Consider the following 18916-nt stretch of genomic DNA (forward strand, 5'->3'; position numbering starts at 1 on the left):
GACTTTTCTAAGTGTTCAAGTGGAATCCGGGAACATGCAGTTCCCTTGCATTGAATCCATTTCCATCCTTTTCAGTTCTCTGCTTCAGATTATTTTCAGTAGTGTAAATCATAAAGACATTTCCTGAGAGTGACTGGATTTAGGATGTTGGAAATTTTAACTTGAGAAAAGAGCATTCTTGTGAAGGAGACAAGTCTTCCCCCCGAGTTTGTCATAATGTAGGTTGGTGTCTTTGGGGAATGCCACAATTTTAGAGATCTAATTATGCATATAGAATGGGAATTATTGGAATTTCACAGTAACAGATTTAAACAGTCTTAAATTGTGTATATCCCTTATTGTAATGTATTGAAATTTTTAGAAGAACTTTAGTTGTTAACATTTTATAAAGTGCCAATGTCAGAATATAACAAATTATAGTTTCTTATGAATTGACAGGCCTACGTTTATTATTTGGGGTTATTTGATGAAGGACAAACTTATCTACTGGTTACCTGTATTGTTAGTCAAGCTGTGAAAATAAGGTAATTACAAAAGCTGTAAGAAAAAAGTTATTAACCTATAGACTCAGCAGTTTTCTATAATTTACCGTTAATCTTCTCAATTGAACATTATAAATAATTTCAAGTTAGAGTCTTTGATGAAGTCTTGGGTGCCAGAGAGGTATTTAGCAAAATTTCCTACCTAAATCTATGCATGTGTGCTGTCTAAAAATACATATAAAAGTAAGACTAGGAAAGGTTGGGAATAAATGAATGTCTGAAAAGCTCCCAAAGGGTAGCACTTGGATGTTAACAGATGTTCCATTTTATTATCCAGCAGTTTTATAATGTTTAATTTTAGATGCTTTTATTTTTTTAAGGAGCAAATCATAAGCCAGCTGTATAACAGTATCAAATCTAGAATTTCATAGAAATTGTCGCCTGAGTTCTGTATTAGAAAGTCTGGAGAGAGTTCAGCTCAGAACATCATTTGCTGCAGTGTAATCGTTTTCTTTTTGTATAGGAATTTATGTCCTGTGCCAGAGGTGAAAAGCATTCTGGTACTGATTTTGAGACCAAGAACGCAAGGATAAGCATGGAAGGTGTATACTATGACAAAACTAGCTAAGGGAATTTTCATCCCACTTCTGAGCTGTTTTTATTTTTCTCACACCTGCTTTTAGAGTCATTTAGGTGTCTGAATTCTCCCCCACCTGCTTTACTGCTCGCTTCCTCTTTTTGTTTCTTCTCTCTTGGCATGGAATCGGGATCAGACAACCAGAATAAGCAGCACATACTTGCTTCAGATTTCAGAAGTTATTTTGAAGGAAGTAGAAAGTGCTTTGCCCTCCTGTTTTCTGCTTAAGCTTTCATACACACGCGCATTTGCACACATACATACATGCATATATGTGTGCTTACACACTGTTGTTCAGAAGTTAAGGTGTGACATTGGATTTTTTCCCCCATGGAAGTGGTTCTTGACTCTGGGATTTTGGAAGAATGGACTTTTTTCAAGAGAATGGTGGTACTCAAAATAATGAAAGGTGGTCCCCACTTTTTTCTGTATTTCATTATTTTAAGATTTTTATTTTTTTCCAAGAACTGCAAGTAACATTTGAACCATGCTGCTGTTGTACCTTACACAAAAACTCAGTGATAACCAGTATTTAGTCTATTAAAAATGTTCTTTTTGAAGAAAAATGTTTGGAAGTGTCTGATTAGCCAGAATATAGCCTGGGTCTTCATTGAGCAGTGTGGTCGCCCATCTTTTTTGTGAGACTGGGAAAGTGCAAGTGTGGGTGTGATGTGTTTGTTCTGCCTGCATTGAGGCAATGTTAGCTTGTGTCTTCTTTTTGCTTTTCCTGACATTTCAGAATTGTGTAGGTTTGGCAGGGGAAGTCTTCTGTCAATATAAATTACTTTTGAAAAATCCAAATGAATTACTTTTGAAAATAATTTATGGCCAGGTTGTTAAAGCACTATCAGAGCTGCACTATCTGTATTTTTTACAACGAAGCACAGCAAAATACTAAAGGAAGATGATAGGTTTATATTCTAGGGCAGTGTTTATAATCTGAGCCTTCATCTGCTGCCTTTCCCAGCACGTTAGCGGGGAGCAAGATGAGTAAGTGCAGGCAGAACTACTCCAGGCACTTTGGGACAGGATGCAGGCCCCAAACCCAGTCAAGCCGCAATGCAGGAAACTGGAGCAGGGGGAAGCTAGGAGCAGGCAATTCTGTGTTGTTCCACCACATCAGGGTGGAAACTCATTACTGGCTGTCTCCCAGGGTATACATTAGCAGGAATGTTGGAATTATCATTGTAGGCTCACTCAAACCCGGACGCGTCCTTTACGGTGTGCAGGCATTCTGCTCCCAATGCTGCCCACCATGGGAGCTTGGTGTGTGTGTATGTGTGTGTCTGTCCTTCTCCCCCTCCCACCAAAAGAAAAGCAGGCTATCATACAAGAGGCAAAACACAGCATTAATTTTTAGTTTCTTAACACTCAAAAGATTTAATTGGTTTGAAAGATTTCCTTGCATGTGAGTGACATTACTTAAACCCACTGCCCACTCTAACACATAACAATTGATACTGTATCCTGTATCCGTTTCCATAGTCTTTTGTGTATGTCAAACAATGCTGGTGTTTATTGCTGGTATTGCTAGTATTTTAGCATTTTTAGATTTGATAATTTCATTTCATCTTTACAGTTTGAAAGGTACGATGTTTATCACCTGTTTATACAAGAAGAAAATAAGGCTCAGAAAAACTGAGTATGTGCTTGCACAGAAAAGGCCAGGTCTCATGTTTTTCAGGCTCGCGAACACCAGCAGGAGGCTCTGACTTGGCTCTGGGCTCTGCGCTGTGGGGCTGCCCTGCTGCACCCAGGGAGACAGAGATGGGCTCAGCTTCCGAGCACCACACATCGGCACAACCATGAGCTGAGGGAGGTGAAATGACAACCCCAGTGTCTTGCAGACACGAGCAAGGGCAGGAACCAGAAGCCAGAACCAGCCTCACACAGCTGCTCAGGAAGGAGCAGCATGAAGGGCACCTTGGGCCAATCCCCAGGTCGTGCCCTGCAGTTGTGCTCACCTACTTGCTGGAGTTGCTGCAGAGAAGGCCTTTGGTGGTTTGGGTTCCTCAGGCTGCTAGGCGCCGAGGGCAGGTGTCGTAGGCCTGCATCCCTCCCTGTGTTCCTGCAGCACCAGTGCAGGAGTGAGTCTGTCTGCCTCTATGAATACCAATTGGATGTACTGCAGTTAGTGTCAGATCCCGATTGCTAAGGGCTCAGACCCAATTTCAATGCCAACTGAAAATTCAGTTCAAGTGAAAGCCTTAAATACTAGAGAGTAAAATGGGAAAGAAGGTATGGTGCTAACCTGTGGGTGTTTGGGCTTACAGTGTGAGAAGAAATGGAGATTTGGACCATAAAGAATAGGAAAACTTCATGTCAAGGGTTACTATACCATGGCCACAAGAATGCTATGTAAGCTGGGCCCAGCGGTGTGGCCTAGCTCCTGGGGTCCTCGCCTTGAATGCCCCGGGATCCCATATGGGCGCTGGTTCTAATCCCGGCAGCTCCACTTCCCATCCAGCTCCCTGCTTGTGGCCTGGGAAAGCAGTCGAGGATGGCCCAAGGCTTTGGAACCCTGCACCCGCATGGGAGACCTGGGAGGAGGTTCCTGGTTCCCAGCTTCGGACAGGCGCAGCGCTGGCCGTTGCGGCTCACTTGGGGAGTGGGTCATCGGACGGAGGATCTTCCTCTCTGTCTCTCCTCCTCTCTGTATATCTGACTTTGTAATGAAAATAAATAAATCTTTAAAAAAAAAAGTGCTATGTAAGCTACCATACTGAAACAGTGGATTACAATCAGGATTCCCACTTAGGGTCTGCAGGTGGATGGTATCATTATACCAGAGGACTCTGCAACTAAGATTGGCTCTGCTTTTCCTACAGGTCTGCACATTGGCAAGAACAAGGCGGGGGCTGGTCCTAGGGTGTCCACTAAGGGGTCCAGGCAGAAGAAGCACCTGCTACCCACTTTCCAGTGAAAGTGGACAAGGGAACAGAAACTGACAAGGCTTCTTAAAGCCTAGAGTCAGAACCAGCGCCCTGTCGTTGATTCTTCATTCCATGGGCCAAAGCAGACTGTATCGGCAAGCCCAAAGCCAGAGGGCAGCAAGCATGGTCCACCACAGGGCAATGTGTGGTTCAGACAGGGGCAGGGAACTGGGGCCAACAATCCCACCTATCCCAGGGCCTGTCTTTGAGGCATTGTCTGCAAACTTGTCATTCACCCACAGTTTATGGGGGCAGGCTCTTCTACGATTTTTTTTAAGATTTATTTTTTATTACAAAGTCAGATATACAGAGAGGAGGAGAGAGGAAGATCTTCCATTCTATGATTCACTCCCCAAGTGACTGCAACGGCCGGTTCTGTGCTGATCTGGAGCCAGGAGCCGGGAACTGCAGAAAGATAATGAACTTTCCAGGTGATGAGGCAGCTTTGGGGCTAGACCACTTGACTTACCACCCTCAAAGCTTCCCCCTCACCCCCAGCCATCACCCCTCACCTTGTCTCCCCTTTCCCAGTTCTGTCCCTTCTGCTGCAGGAAGGCTGCTGTGCCTGCTGGAACTGGGGCAGCAGGGGAGTGGGGATAAGATTGAGAGCAAGGGAGTGAGGTCAGTGAGGGAAATTGCCCGTTATTCCCTTACAAATTGCTGACCTTTATTGAAATGTGAGACTGCTGGGGTTGGCAAGATGGCTCAACTGGCTAATTCTCTACTTACAAGTGCAGCATCCCATATGGGTGCCAACTTGTGTCCCCGCTGCTCCACTTCCCATCCAGCTCCCTGCTTTTGGCCTGGGAAAGCAGTGGAGGACGGCCCAAAGCATAGGAGCCCTACACCCATGTGGGAGACCAGGAAGAAGCTCCTGGCTACTGGCTTTGGATCAGCCCAGCATGGGTTCATGTGGAGAGTTAGCGTGCGCTGACCCAATTTCTCCCAACGCCCGAGAAAATTCAGACTCCTAGAACACAACACTTTGCTCAGTTGCTTCCAATAAACAGGACTGGAATTGCCACCAAGTGTCTCTAAAGCCCTGTGCTCTACACAGTAATAACGGAGAACTCGGGCTGGAATAACTCAAGTGTGAACACAACGATAGGTTGTCAAGAAAAGATACAGGACTTTTGGGGGGGGACAGTATTTTCAAAACACTCTTCACTTGCCAGAGCAGATACCTACGCATTGGCAAGCGTCTTGCCTTGACAGAGCTACAGAGCCTCTAAGCTCAGCTGCACTAGACTCAGATTTGCATAACATTTGGGAGACATGATATCTGGGGAAGGCAGAGAGAAAATTACGAGGGTCTATTCTCTTGCTAACATCATCTAACTGCAGGGTGCAGAAAAAGTCGAGAAAATAACAAAACAAAAACCGAATATCTCTTCCAAAAGGAATAGTTAAAAGGCAGCCCAAGCCTGAATTCAGCAAGGTAGTGGGCCGGTCTTGGAGCTGCGGTTCATCCCTGAGGGGCAGAAGACTCAGAAGGATGAAAAGTCTCCAGCGGGTGGGAGGAAGGAGAAAGTTGAAGCGGGCCCAGGAGTGAAGCCAGCAGCTGCAGTGGTGGAGAAGGGGTGCCTAGAGAAGTCCATGCCTCGGGCACCCCGTGACAGCCACGTGAGGTGACAGACCTTCATGTCTGTCACATGAGGCGCGGCCCCAGCGCCGTCCAGTGGGCACTGAGGCCGTGCTGAGCTAGGCCCTGCCCGCCGCCCAGAGTCGGGCGCTAGCGGACAAGCAGGGCCTGTGGGCGGAGCGTCGGGCCAGGTCAGGTGACCGTGGGGGCGGGGCCACGCAGCACGGAGCCCCAGAAGGCGGCCTAGCGAGCCCTTCAGGCCTGAGGCGGGCAGGCCCCCAGGCACTGGTGAGCACCGAGTTCCCACAGACCGCTTGAGGGATTTAGGAGGCAAGAAGTGGGACCTTTAGGGGACAGTGGTGGGGAGGCGAGACCTGCTGAAGGGATGGCAAGGAAGAGTCTCTGGGCCAAGGGTGGAAAATGGAACGTAGTGTGAGAGAGTCCGTGAAGGAAGGTTCCAGAAAAGAACAGAGAGGTGACTTGGGGGGGACAGTAGAAGGGGCAGAGACGCGACTGGCACTGACCAGTGGCCTCTCAGAAACTGTGGTGATCGGACGCTTCGCAGCTCCCTCAACTAAAGAGTCTGTCACTCCGCGTATTTCCCTCTTGCGGGGTAGCTGCCTGGCTGTTTCCCTGTCCACCTACTTTGTTCCTTACGAAGTTGTTGGCTTCATCAAGGGGGACCTTGGGACTTCTCGCTTCGAGTTCCTTCTTGGAGAGGACGTTCTCTCTGTATTTTCTAAGCAATGTACATGGCAGTGGTTCGTACTTGATGAACATTGATGAATGGCAGCAGCTGCCGTTGGTGGGCATCTGTGGCCCCTGTTGGGAGAAGTGAGTGTGTGGCTTGTGAGGGGGGTACCCCGAGAGAGAGAGAAGGAAAGTTCTCTTTGGAGGGATGTCACACATGGTCACCCTCCACGAAGACTTTTCTCATCATAGACCTCCAGGACCCCAAGTCCCCATCCGGTCACTATCATATTTCTTTGTTTTCCTTTTAGCAGAATTCCTTGAAAGTCTACTCTGTTTCTGGTTTTTAGAAAAAGTTAATTTGTTTGAAAGGCAGTTTATAGAGAGTGAAGAAAGATCCGTCTGTTGGTTTTCCACTCCCTAAATGGCAGCACTTGTTGGAGCCAGAATGTGAAAGTTTGGTTTTAAATCAAGATAAAACATCTTTTGTTTGCAATTCTGTTTTTCTGAGAGGCAGTGTTGTAGGTAAATGTAAAGATGGTGGACTTTTAGAATTTGAATACCTGAATTCAAGGTCTGCCTGCTATTTGCTGTCTGTACCAATCTTGGAAGACTTAATCTTTTAAGTCTTAATTTTGCTCATCTAACAAATAGAGATAGTGATGATTCCTTAAAGGCTCGTTACAAAGAATAAAAATAGCTCATGTCAGAGTATTGTGACGTTCAGCTTGCGGTGAGCATTCAGTCACATGAGAATGACTGTTGTTTCAGCAGCTCTGCTTTTAGTGTTTATTTGAATAAATGTTTAATTTTTCCTTTTATGTTATTTGAAATTGCATTTTTCTGCTTCTTATACCACAAAAAGTAAAGTTAAGGGTCTGGATGATTTCCTGTGATTATCATCTACTGTTCGTTTTTGCTTTAACCCAGTAGTTGTGTTGCTAAAGTTTATTAAGTAGTATAGTCCTGAGTGTTACATTACAGAGAGAATGTCAGGTAAGGAAATGAAATTACTTAAATCTTTTAAACATGACCTGCTTTTCCCTTGTTTTTGTTTTGTGGTAGGAATCCTGTCATCCTGTTACTTATTCATGCTAGTCACCAAGGTCTTTGAGTCCTCAAGGGCCAAATTTGCCTCTAAACAAAAAGCTGGAGGCTGAACTGCATTTATTCTACCAGGCATTTATTCAAAAATGTGTTTTAAATATTCACTTTTATTGTTTTGGGTTATATCATATCTGTAAGCGGTGAGTCCATTTGTAGAGTAATGCAGTCATAAGGAACCTGCCTAATTAATAACTGAAATGACTTCTGAACTCTTTTAGTGGCCAGGCGGTAGGCTGTTAGTCTAGAAACCCCTGATATACTGCATAAAGAAGTTTCTGTGGTATATAATGAGAGTATTTTGGTGGGGAGTAGGTCCCTGGGTAAGTTTAGGAGACTAAAAGTTAAAAGTTCAAATTTTATGAGAAGTGCATTATGTTTTTCACAAACTCTTGAAGTACCATGATATAAATCTATATAGATTCAAAAATTGCTCTTTTTACAACTAGTATTTTTTCAGGTTTTTACTTAAACCAATGTTGAAGATGAATTATTTTTTGGTAAGGGCTTTTTCTTTTTCTTTTTTTAATTTGAAGAGCAGTTACACACACACACACACACACACACACACACACACACACACACACACACACACACACACACACACACACACACCAGATGGCTGAAGCAGCTGCAGCAGACCCTGGCTGAAGCTAGAAGCTAGGAGCTAGGAACTTCATCACTCTGTCATATGGGTGTTTCCAGATCCTTGGGCCATTTTGCAATGTTTTCCCAGATGTATTAGCAGAGGACTGGATTGAAAATTGAGTGGTTAGGACTTGCACTAGCACTCATATGAGATGCTTGTGTTGGAGGTGGCAGCTTAATGCACTGTACTGGATTAATCCACTGTACTGGATTAATCTACTGTACTGGCACCTGAAGATGGATTCTTAAAAACATTCATGTTAAAATTTCATACTAGTTAATTTTCCTTAGGTTGCATGGTTTCTCTCTGACAAGTTTATTCCTCACCTGTAATTACAATGGTAGGTATTTTCTTCTTTCTTTTCTTGGTTGTCTTCTTTGAATTATTTGGTGATCTCTGTTCACATTGCCTTTGATGACAGGTTCTCGATGTCTTCCTCAGTTAACTCTGGGGTTGGCATAGGGTTTTGCTCCTTTGCAGGGGAGTTTTCAGTAATATTCACTGTGCCTTTGTCTCTTCTTTTGCTCTTGATCATTGTACTCCTGGTTAGCAGAGTCTTCTCCTTGGGGCAGGATTCTAAGGTGTGTCACCCACAGGTCTACAATGCAATTTTACTTATTGCCGTTGGTACACAACTTTTTGCTTGCAGCCACTTGTGCCACAACCTCCAGCGAGTTCCAGGTTTGGGTTCTTATGTCAGATTTCCATCATGGTCTCCACAGCCCCAGCTCCTGGCTCACCACTCTCCACCTCCTGTGATACCGTGCAGAGGCTGCACGGTTGTCTCTGTAACCTTTCTCCCACTTCCGGTTGGAGCAGGTCCCAGGATTAGAGAGATACCAGGTGTCCTATATAATTAGGTTGTTGGTGGTGCTGATCTTTTCGGAACCTATTGGATGTTAGGTCTGGGTGCCACATGGGCCTATTTTGCCCGGTACGATGCCACAGTCGGTATTATTTTCCTGAGAGACCAGTGCAATCCACTGACATCAGCGAGATCTCGCGAACTCAGCACATGCGCAGTTGACTGTTGTCCCTGCAGTCCCAAAGCTATTGCCATAGTGCCCAAAATGGCGCCTGACGTACCACCACTGCAGTTCTTGATCTGCTGGCAGTCAGGTCTGAGGGCTACCCAGACCTGCTCCAGGTGGAACCCATAGAATGCCACATCGTTGCAGTTCACTGAGTCAGAAATGAGTTCACTCACAGCTCAGCGCATGCTCAGCCCTTGCCTTTGCCCTTTCCCCCTTACACAAAATGGCACCCAACTCAGCTCTAGGGGGCTGACAACCTGTGAAATCCACCCTGTTCTCACACTGCCCATCTGAGATCTGCTGCTCTGTCTCTGCTCCTGGTCAAATCAAACGGACCAGCAGGACGGACAGATCTTTGGGTTCACTTCCTGAGCTCCCAGTGAAAGTCCCTTCCCACCTGGTTACTGCTGGAGTTCCGCCTGCTGGTGAAGTTCAGATCACCGTGCTGGAGTATGAGTCACTGCAACACCACACTGTTGTGTCCGCTGCTTTCCTTTGTCTGTCAGTCTCCAGGTACTCCTCTGCTGTTGTTCTGTCCTTTCCTATTTCCTGAAATATGTCCTCTCTGCTTCATACTGATTAAATGCTTTTCTGTCCCTTTAAACGTGTCCTCACCCTATTCCGCCATCTTGATTCTCGATTCTGTGGTTTGACTTGACAGAATTAGCCCCCAGTGCCAGCTTCTGCCAGCTGATGCTGCTCTAAGCCCAAACAACCCTCACCCACTCTAATTTTGTTTGCTCCAGTAGGAATAATCTGCTCAGCCTGGCTTTTCCCTGATGTAGTCCACATGAGGTGCACAAGTGTTGCAGCCCTACTTAGTCTGGTCTGCTCCCATCCCAGCTCACGCTCTCCAGTGGGAGGAGTGTCCAGCAAGAGAACCATCCCTTATTCCCCTGCCGTCTCTGCCCCCTCCCTTCCTGGTTCTCCCGTGTGCTGGATGGGCGCTGCAGTCACATCCAGTACAGGTACCCTCACCCTGGCATTCTGTATTGTGGCCTGGTTTTTGTCGCGACTGAACCTGGCTCGACCCACACTCTGTTCTGGTGTTCGGATTTGCCAGTGGATGACATGAACTGATTCATCCTGGTCTGCCCCTGACCCATGCCAAATGTATGCCAGTGGGAAACTTTCCATGGCCTATTCTGGGCTGTTTCCTATCATGCTTCTTGTGCTTACCTGCAAGGACTGTGTCCTGCCAGAGGAATTGCCCAGGCTCCTCCATCAGAACCCCTCCCAATGCCAGATTTTGTGCATACTGGGGGTCCATGAGCCAGCCCTACTCTGTTCACCTCCTGTCCTAGTAGGAACAGTGGCTTTTCCTGACTGGCCTTCAACCCAAGCTGGTTCTTGCTGTTGGATGGTTCAGCCCAACCACGTCTCGTCCAGACCCACATACGGTTCACATATGGTTGAGACCTAGCCTAGTCTGTCCCACATCTACCCTGGCCCTCCAGGACACCAGACAGTGTTGGGGTCTGTCCCAGATTGGTGCGTCCAGTCCCAGTCCATACTTGTGCCAAGGGAGACTATAACTATTTCCTGGTCAGAACGCAGCCCCCATTCCAGCCCACGCGCCCATTGGTGGGAACCTCAACCCAGTTAGGGTGTCCCCTTAGCTCCCCAACCGGGCCTGTTCCCAGCCATAGATCACACACATGCCAGTGGTTGCTCTGACTCAGCTTGATTCAGCCCCTCACCTGTCCCGGCCTCTGCCTTAGACACTGTGGCTTAGTGTCCCTGACTCACGCAGACCAGTAGGTGCAAGAGCCTAGCTCGGCATGACCTATGCTCCATCCTGGCTTCTAGTTTTGCTTGTAGGCTAAAGTTTGCTCAGTCCTGCCCAGTACATCCTGTTCCAGTACCAATTCACACATTAGCCAGCTGTTGGAACTACTTTGCCCAGCTTGTCTGAACCCCAGGTCTGGACCACATGTTCACCAGCAGGAGCTATGACTCTCCAGGGGAGTTTCCCAAGTTCTTCCACTTGATCTACTCCCAGACCCAGTTCCCATACATGCCCTTGGGTTTTAGGCCAGTGCCCGGCACAGTCTGGCCTTCCATTTGGCCTTGTATGAGCTGGTGAGTGTTGCAGCCCGGCCCACCCCACACCCTATTCAGAATGCACATTTGGGTGCTGCTGCCTTGACCAGTCCAGACTGTTGTGGGTTCCTTTACCTGTGAGTGATGGCAAGCTCCTTGGTCACACCTGGCTTAATCCATCACCACCCCAACTCTTAAGCTAACCAGTGCGGCTAGAATTTCCACAGGGTTTGGCCCACACATCCCCCACAGAATCTACCCCCGGATATAGTTCTCGAATGCTAGTTAATGTCATGGCCATGCCTACTGTGACCCCTCTGCTGATCCATCATCATGTCAGGTAATAGGATATTCTGCTGGACAAGCCCCGAGCCTTAGCTTTTGCATCAACTGGTGTTCGGTGCTCAGCATTGTTAAGTAAAAGTTCTTCAGAGGAAGAGTTACTGTTATTGGGAATCTTTAGGATTGATTCACATCCCCAAAGCACTGTGGGTTCAGCCTGGAGCTACCTAAGCAGTGATTCAAAGAACCAAAACCCCAGAACTCCCCGGCCGGAGCTCTGAAGCCAGGAGCCATGAGCCTCTTCCAGGGTCCCAGGGCTTTGGGCCATCCTCAACTGATTTCCCAGGCCACTAGCAGGGAGCTGGATGAGTAGTGAAGCAGCCAAGATACAAAGCAGTGCCTAAATGGGATGCTTTTATATGCAAGGCAGGAACTTTAGCCACTAGATGATTGCTCTGGGCCTATAGATTATTATTTTGAAAAGGGGGGGATTGTTAGTGATGATGTGGAGGAATTGGAACTCAAAAAGATTGGATGGAGGTCTTGATCTGTTTCCCTCTGTGTTTATCTCTCTCTCAAAAAAAAATTGAAGCAAATAAAACTATGGGGGTGGGGCATTTATCCCAACAGTTAAAATGCTGGCTGAGATGCCCACTTCCCATATTCAAGTGCCTGGTTTCAATGCCCAGCTCTGCTCATGAATCTAGCTGCTTGCTAATGTAGACCTTTGGAGGTAGAAGTGAGAACTTGGGTTTTTGGGTTTCTACCACCTACATGGAAGACCTGGATTGAGTTTGTGGCTCCTGGCTTAGCGGGACCTTGTGTCAGCCACAGTGGGCATGTGGAAACTGAGCCAGTGAATGAGAGCTCTCTCTTCCTCCCAAATAAATAGTATTTTAAATTTCAAAAGAGAAGCCAATTTAGAAATCATTATGTACCAAACCACAGGCTTGGCATTGGGAGGAAGATGAAGCCTCCACCCTGGAGGTTCTGTGCTAGGGGCTGTGCCAGACAATAAACAGTGTATTTAATACCACAAGTGTCTTCTCTGAGTGTCACATGAGCTAGGCCTCTGGAAAGTGGTACTTTTTCAGGGTGGGATGGGGCAAGTGCTCCTAAGCCAATTGAAAGGGTGAATTATTTTAACTCTCTCCTCTACATTGCCTATTCATCCCAAATCCCTCCTACAAAAATCTTGGAGTCATCCCTGATTTCATGGTAATTCCTACCAAATAGAGTGAATGAATGATCAAACGTGGACATAAAAAATACTGAGGCTGTAGAGGAAGTGGACACAGTTTTAAATAAGTAGCCATAAGAAGCATTCTGTCCCTTCCCTAGCTGGCTCTGGTGAGAGGAAGAGCATCTCTTGGATTTCAACTCAAGGGGAGGCAGAGTTCTGGCTACCAGATTCAGACTAGCCATTCTGAATACCCCAAGAAGCCAGGCCTTGTGATTTCCTTGGGACTTCCTTGGGAAGCCCTGCCTCCCTTCCCCCCACTACAATGGTCTGCTAGTGTCCTGGGGCCACCTGGGCTTGTGAACCACAGCCTGCCTTGCCATGGGGATAGGGGGATATAGTGGGAACAACTGTCTTTCCTTCAGGAGAAGGACAGCAGTGACTATAAGAAAAAGGCGCCCAAGTTCAAAGCAGCAGAGGCCAACAAAGGCTGTGTAATGATGATGTCATAAGTAAAGGGCGGGGCAGAAGGCAAGGTAACTAAGGAACAGGTGCCAAGGGACTGCCATATTGCTTTGCACCCTTTAACAAGGTGGATTGCGTTTCCCTTAGTAGTTTGATTTACTACTTCCAAAAAACTCAACCTCCCCGCCACCCCCCGCCAAAATGAGCTTATGGCTCTTTTTGGTGTTGGCATCAGTACAGGCAACTCCTCCTCAGGAGTGGTACCAGGACTTGGTCCAGCTGACTCCTGAGGCCTGGTCTACCCAATCCATGGGTCGACCAGATGAGTTGCTCAGTGCGCTGACATCCCAAACAGACCCCAGTGGCTTTGACGACCTGGGGTCTATGAATATTCAGGATGACAAAGTCATCTATTCTGGTGCCTTCCCCATGGAATTGGAGGAGCACCCAGGTGAGCTCCTGGAGCCCTTTGATGGGGCAGAACCATCTGAACTGCAGCCAGAGGACATACCTCAAAGCCTTGAGACTCTTGAGGAGGGCCAGCCCTCTTTGTGTCTGAAAGAAGGCCTAGGCCAGGTTCCACAGCCTCTCAAGGAGACTACACCTTCTCCAGTGCTGCAGGGGTCTGCTGCTGCTGAAGAAGCTGTCCGGCACCTAGGGCAGAACAAGATCAACATTCGACCTCCACCGCTGCCTTCACCCTTGTCCAGCATCACAGGGAGACCTACAGATGTGACACTGAAGATCATGCTACAGCCAGGCGGTGAAGCTCAAAGCACTCTGGGTCAGCTGCAGGCCCCAGTTCAGCCTCCACGGATCTTGGAAGGAGAATCCCCTCGCTCAATCCCACAAGAGGCTCCAGCTCAGACTCCAGACCCTTCTGTGCATACAGAGCCTTTTCCCAGTAAGCAAGAGGAGTCTGCCCAGTATGCTGAGCCTTCAGTGGAGGAGGAACCTTCTCTAGGCCAGCAGGTGGCCCCAATTCCTCCAGCTCCAGGCCCAGCTGTGGGGACAGAATCTTTTGCAGGCCACCAGGTGACCCCAGCTCAGACTCCACGTCCTTATGTGGAGATCACATCTCCTCCCACCCAGCTGGAGCAGCCAACTCAGGATGCTGAGCCTTCAGTGGAGGCAGAACCTTCTCCAGGCCAGCAGGAACAGTCTGCTCAGCCATCCGAGTCCATTGGACCTGGTGAATCTTCCAAAAGCCAGCCTGAAGAAGACGCAGTTCAGCCTCCAGAGCACCAGGAGAAAACTTTTTTATCTTCAGCTCGCCACCACTGGCAACAACACACGGACTTGCCCAGTATGGCTGCTAAACCTGCACATTTGCAGAATTCCAGAACAATGGAAAAAATTACGGAAGATGACTTGGCAAGAAAGCACAATGCTGAAGCTCAGCCTGAGGCCCCAGCTGCGCCTCCAGAAGCTTTGGAAGAGGTTGAGTCTATGCCTTCACCAGAAGTACCTCAGGAAGAGGGACCCTCATCTGAGGAAATCAGATTGTCTCCAGCCCAGCAGGAAGCCCCAGCTCTGCTGCCAGAGACCTCAACGACACTTTCACCACTTGACCTGACAGTCCTGTCAAGAGGTCACCATCTTACATTGCCCACAACTATGGAGAGACCCGCCCATCTTGAGGTCACCTTAACTTCACCTTCAGAGGTAGAGCCTTACCCAGCCTTATCTTCTGCAGCTGAGCCAGAGGCCGTGGATGAGACTGCAGCTTCCCCCAAGGAGACAGAGCCGTTTCCAACAATATGGGAATCTCCAGCTGAACCCCTGGAGACCCTTCACGTCACCCTTCCATCTCCACCATGGCTGAAAGTCTCAGCTCAGAATCCGGAAATGACTGTCGGTTCCAAAACCCAACCCCGAGCAGATCACCTGACTCCACCTCCTACTATGGATGATGTCCTTACTTCAGAGCCCCTAACCCAAACTCCAGAGTCACCTCAAGAAGTTGTACCTCCATTCCAAGTACATGAGGAGGTAACAGTCCCCAAACCAGCTCAGGAACAGGCTCCATATCTCATGTCACCCAGGATCACATTTCAGCCTTTGAAGCTGGAACTGACCATAACTCCAGGACCCAGTGTGGAAGCTGAACATTCCACAGCCCTGAAGACCACAACACCTCCGGACTCTGAGAGAGAGATTTCATGTCCAGACCAGGTCCAGACTCACCATGCAGTCCTGCCTGAAGTCACAGTTGCACACTGGGACCTGGGAGATACCCCAACTCCAGAGGTTGACCAGGCTCCAACCACTCAGGAGACCCCTATGCAGCTTACAGAACCATCTACAGGGGTGGGAGCTCAACTTCAAGTGTTGCAAGAGGTGGCTGTTCCAACGCCACCTCAACCTCCAGTGCCACCCAGTGTCACAGATCAGACCTTGAACCTACCACCTACCAATGGTCCAGAACCCACTGCAGAGGCTGAGCATGCAACCGCCCTGAAAGAGCCTACAGGAACGAGTCCAGACACAATTCTGAATCAGCATGTAAACCTGAGTCCTGCCCCGAGGACTGCCACAACACTGCCCCAACGTGTCCCTGAGGCGACACTTCCACAGGCAAACCTGGTTCAGGCTCAGCAGCCAAACCTGCCTGGAATCACAATTCAAGCTTTTGCTATTCAGCTGGCTTTTCAGTCCAGAATTGCGGAGGTTGAATCGTCTCCAGCCCTGCAGGAGACCTCAGCTGAGCCTCCATTGGAGGTTGTAGCTGAAACTCAGCATATAGTGCCAGTCAGTGTCACAGTTCAAGGTGTGAAGACAGCACTTTTCAGGATCCCAGAACCCACCACACTGGCTGAACAGTCTACAGCCCTGGAGACTACACTAGCAGCACATCCAAGACATTCTGAGGTGCCACCTACATACACAGACCAGAGCCAGACTCAGCAAGTCACAGGCAAGCCTCTCAATTTGTCTGCAGAGGTCAAGCCTACAACTATTCCGGTTACTCTAACTAAGCCACCAGAGCCAGCTATTGAGACTGTAACTGTAGGAACATCACCCCGGGTCACGGGTCAGCCTTCAGAGGTGGAGCCTATCAAAGCTCCAGTCCTTGCTCCAGAGGTTGACCCTTCTAAAATCCTGAAGACTACAGCTCCACCTGTAGGGCAGTTTCAGACTGCACATCCTGCTGAATATGATACGGACCTCTGCAAGCTGTGTACCTGCAAAGATAAGACACTGTCATGTACCAATCTCCGCCCTTGGCAGAAGCTCCACCAAGTGCCTGTGCCAGGATCCTTCAGTGCCCACAATGACACCAGCTTCACCATCTTGTAAGAACTACCCTTCCTCAGAGTTCTCTAGATCTTGTCTGTCACGGTAGCCTATTATTGCTCAATACCTTGCTGGGCCTTCCTCCTGACTCAACCTGTTTTTTCCTGACTTCCTATTGTGAAATTTTTCTTGTCAACTTTCCTTCTCCTTCTCTCTCTCTCTTTTTTTAAAATATTTATTTTTTTTTATTGGAAAGTCAGATATACAGAGAGGAGGAGAGACAGAGAGGAAGATCTTCCGTCCCATGGTTCACTCCCCAAGTGAGCCGCAACAGCCGGTGTGCGCCGATCCGAAGCCGGGAACCAGGAACCTCTTCCAGGTCTCCCACACAGGTACAGTGTCCCAAAGCCTTTGGGCCATCCTCGACTGCTTTTTCAGGCCACAAGCAGGGAGCTGGATGGGAGTGGAGCTGCCGGGACTAGAACCGGCGCCCATATGGGATCCTGGCACGTTCAAGGTGAGGACTTTAGCCGCCAGGCCCTCCTTCTCCTTCTCTTTAAAAAAAAAAAAAAACTATTAGATTTACTGGAAAGGCAGAGTTACAGCAAGAAGAAAAAGTGATCTTTCTTCTGCTGCTTTACTCCTCATGTTGCCACAATGGCTGGGGCTGGGCCGGGCCAAAGGTAAGGAGCAAGAGCTTCTTCTGGGTCTCCTGTGTGGGGTCAGGGGCCCAAACACTTGATCCATTTCCCACTATTCCCAGGCACATTAGCAGGGAGCTAGATAGGAAATGGAGAAGCTAGTAATCAAACCAGTATCCATATGTCTGGGCTGCCAGCATCCTGATAGCCCACCCTGTTACACTTGACTGTTGGAATCAGCAAGAGTTAGTAGACAGTCTGGCTGCAAAGAACTGACTTACAAAGGAAAGATATTAAATGAACAACCTTGAATATCAGCTACTGGGGTTTCAAAGTTATACTACGAGCTGCAGAGGACCCTGAAAGTTTTCAAGCAAGAGAGAGGTGATCAAAACAGAAAGATTATATTTTTTAATTTTTGAAAGAAATTGATCATTGTCTTAATTTTTTTCTATGCATTTACTTGAAAGGCAGAGAGACAGATTCAGAGAGAGAGTTTCCATCTGCTAGTTCATTCTCTAAATGCCTGAACAGCAGGCACTGGGTTGGTCAAAGTGGGCTAAGAACCCAATCCAGGTCTGCCATGAGGGTGGCAGGAGGACAACTATTTGAGCCAGCTCCACCACCTTCTGGGTGTGTGTGGGCAGAAAGCTGAAGTCAGTAACTGGAGCCGGGTAGCGAGCCCAAGCACTCTGATGTGAGATGTGTTTTATTTTTTTTTTAAAGATTTATTCATTTTATTACAGTCAGATATACAGAGAGGAGGGGACACAGAGAGGAAGATCTTCCATCCGATGAATCACTCCCCAAGTGAGCTGCAACGGGCCGGTGTGCACCAATCCGAAGCTGGGAACCAGGAACCTCCTCAGGGTCTCCCACGCGGGTGCAGGGTCCCAATGCATTGGGCCATCCTCCACTGCTTTCCCAGGCCACAAGCAGGGAGCTGGATGGGAGTGGAGCTGGGATTAGAACCGGCGCCCATATGGGATCCCGGTGCGTTCAAGGCGAGGACTTTAGCCGCTAGGCCACGCTGCCGGGCCCGAGATGTGTTTTAGTAACTAGGCCAAATGCCTGTTCCAGAAATATGATTTTAGACACTGTATGGAGAATCATCTAGAGAGGAAAGCTTACTTCAAGGACATTAAAAAAAAAAAAAGACCTCTAGCAAAATCAAGGAATAAATGAGAATGGGACCAAGTCACCAGCTATGATAGGAATGAAAAGTCCCTGAGATGACAAAGGACGACGGACCTAGAGACTGATCATAGGCTGGTGGTGGATGTTTGCACAGAAGAAAAAAGTATGACTGCAAGATTTGTCCTGGTGAGAATGAATGGCCTCACAGGTGCAGACAGCAATCAGAAAGGAGAGGCAATCTTAGGGAGGTGTGTTCAGGATTTTTTTTTTAAGATTTATTTTTATTACAAAGTCAGATATACAGAGAGGAAGAGAGACAGAAAGATTTTTGGTCTAATGATTCACTCCCCTGTTGTGGGCTAAGGAGTTGGTTAGCACTGGTTAGCTGAGCACTACAGGGAATGGGTTTGGGGCTGAAAGCACCTGGTCTAATGGAACTCAGCTGTATCCAATATTCTGCTAATGAGGGTGTGGGGCAAAGCCTAAACAAGAACTAGGTGAAAGGTCAAGAGTGGAGGCAATAAAAGCAGGCCTTGAGAGAGGCTGGAGAGAGACATTTTCCACCATCTCTAGTCTCCGTGTCGGTGCCTCATCCCCAGATCCTTCTTCGTGTCCATGTTACCAGCCCAGCCAGCCTAAACACTCCCCAAGTGACTGCAATGGCCGGTGCTGCACCAATCCGAAGCCAGGAACCAGGAACCTCTTCCGGGTCCCACATGTGGGTGCAGGGTCCTAAGGCTTTGGGCCATCCCCAATTGCTTTCTCAGGCCACAAGCAATGGGATCCCACCATATGGGATCCTGGTGCGTTCAAGGCGAGG

The sequence above is a fragment of the Ochotona princeps genome, chromosome 17, assembly GCF_030435755.1.
Source record: "Ochotona princeps isolate mOchPri1 chromosome 17, mOchPri1.hap1, whole genome shotgun sequence".
NCBI classification, from domain to species: Eukaryota; Metazoa; Chordata; class Mammalia; order Lagomorpha; family Ochotonidae; genus Ochotona; species Ochotona princeps.